Source organism: Triticum dicoccoides, chromosome 7B, assembly GCF_002162155.2.
Source record: "Triticum dicoccoides isolate Atlit2015 ecotype Zavitan chromosome 7B, WEW_v2.0, whole genome shotgun sequence".
NCBI lineage: Eukaryota > Viridiplantae > Streptophyta > Magnoliopsida > Poales > Poaceae > Triticum > Triticum dicoccoides.
Genome location: NC_041393.1, coordinates 759,411,615 through 759,413,581, shown reverse-complemented (window position 1 = coordinate 759,413,581; position 1,967 = coordinate 759,411,615).

The window sequence follows — 1,967 nt, the reverse complement described above, 5'->3', positions numbered from 1 at the left end:
AGGAGACTTTGGTTGGGCGGGAAGTGGAGGCATGGGTTGGTGTGCCATGGTTAGGAACTGGAACAAGCTTAGGCGAGTTTTTCTTTTTTCTTTTCGAGAAAATTTTCGATCTATTCATCTTCAATCATGGCAGTACAATGAACATCAGATATAATAAAAATTACATCCAGATTTATAGACAATCTAACGACGACTACAAGCACTGAAGCGAGACGAAGGCGTGCCGCCGTCATTGCCCTTTTGCGATCAATGAAGCCTATCAATTTAACTTGACGTGGTGCGAGACGGATGAGTCAACAATTGGTGAATCGGCAATGTGGAAAGATCAGAAGGAGCACCGAAGACAAGCGTCAAGATTAGGAAGAGATTGTGAGCCATAATCTTAAATTTGTAGTACAGTTCTAATGGTGTATTAGTGTGTGCACATGTACGAGTGATGCTTGGGCGTGTAATCTGTGTACGTCTTGGCTGGTCGTGTCTTGTTAGGACACCGGAGATCAAGGTGGCCGGTGATTAGATTAAGTGTCCTGGTTCGAGTCAACCTGTGATTCGTAGTGTCCAGCTTGGGCAGTACTAGTTGAAGGTTTAAACGTGTCCTAGTCCTAGTAGTATTGGTTGTCTTGTATGAATAGGTTTAGGATTTTTTGGTTCGGCGGCTGCTGGGAGATATAAGTACATGTAGCTGTGTGAGTTTTTGTAACCGTGAGTTGAGAAAACAGAAAAAGAAATAAAGTGAAGAGAGAGGCATGACACGTGCCTTTGGCAAAAAAATTGTGTGCATATCTGTCGTGATTTGATGTGATCGATCCTGAGGGCGGAATTCTAACAACTGGTATTAGGGCAAGGTCGATTTGATGCCGCGCTTGCCCCGGGGTGGCGACATGCCAGCGCCTCGGGGCGGGCAATTAGTTGTTTGGTGGTGCAGTGATGAGGAAGAGCGGACCATGAAGTTCCTGGGTGGTGCAGCGACGAGGAGGATCAAGCGATCGTCGTTCAGTGGAGCGACAAGGAGTTAGGCTACATGATGTCATCGGCAAGGTGGTGGAAGATGATCATTGATGGATGCGGTGTTGCCGAGATGCGGTGCAGGAGCTCATGAAGATCGTGTTCCGGGGAAGTAGAGGAGTCAAGTGCATGCTAGTTTGCATGTTTGGTCATCGTCGTCTGTGAGTCATCGTCGTGTTCAAGTGCTCATCTATGTGAGGAGGCATTGAAGGTGAAGCACATCAAAGTCGCATATCTGTCTCGACGGGAGGATCAAGTTCAACTATGTGGGGGGGGGGGGTGGTAAACCAATGAAGGTGCGTCTATTCAATGAGGCAATGTCTCTACATGAGGCTGGAGTGCATGGTGTAGGGCACAGGGTGGTGTGATTCACACGGATGACAATCGAGAATGTTACTAGCAAGGCTAGGTAGTACGAGACGTGATAGTCGAAGGCATATTTGAGGTGGCCTGTAAATTCGCGAACTTGAAATTGGGGAGAGATTGTTGCGATCGATGAAGCCTATCAATTTAACTTGATGTGGTGCAAGACGGATGAGTCGACAAGGGGGTGAATCAGCAACATGCCAAGATTAGAAGGAGCACCAAAGACAAGCATCAAGATTAGAGAGAGATTGTTAGCGATAATCTTTAATTTGTGGTACATGTACTAATCGTGTATTAGTGAGTGCATGTACGAGTCATGCTAGGGCGTGTAATCTTTGTACTGTCTTGGCCTGTCGTGTCTTGTGAGGACACCGGAGATTAGATTAAGTGTTCTAGTTCGAGTCAACCGGTGATCTGTAGTGTCCATCTTGGGCAGTACTTGTTGAAGGTTTAAACTTGTTCTAGTCCTCAGTGGTGGAGCTTTTTGGAGGCCAACCTGTGCCATGGCCTTCCGGCTCACAAGAAAACATCTATATATTCCTTTGTATTAGGCCTATTTTCACTCAAAATCAGCTAAGATAGTTATGATTGCCCCC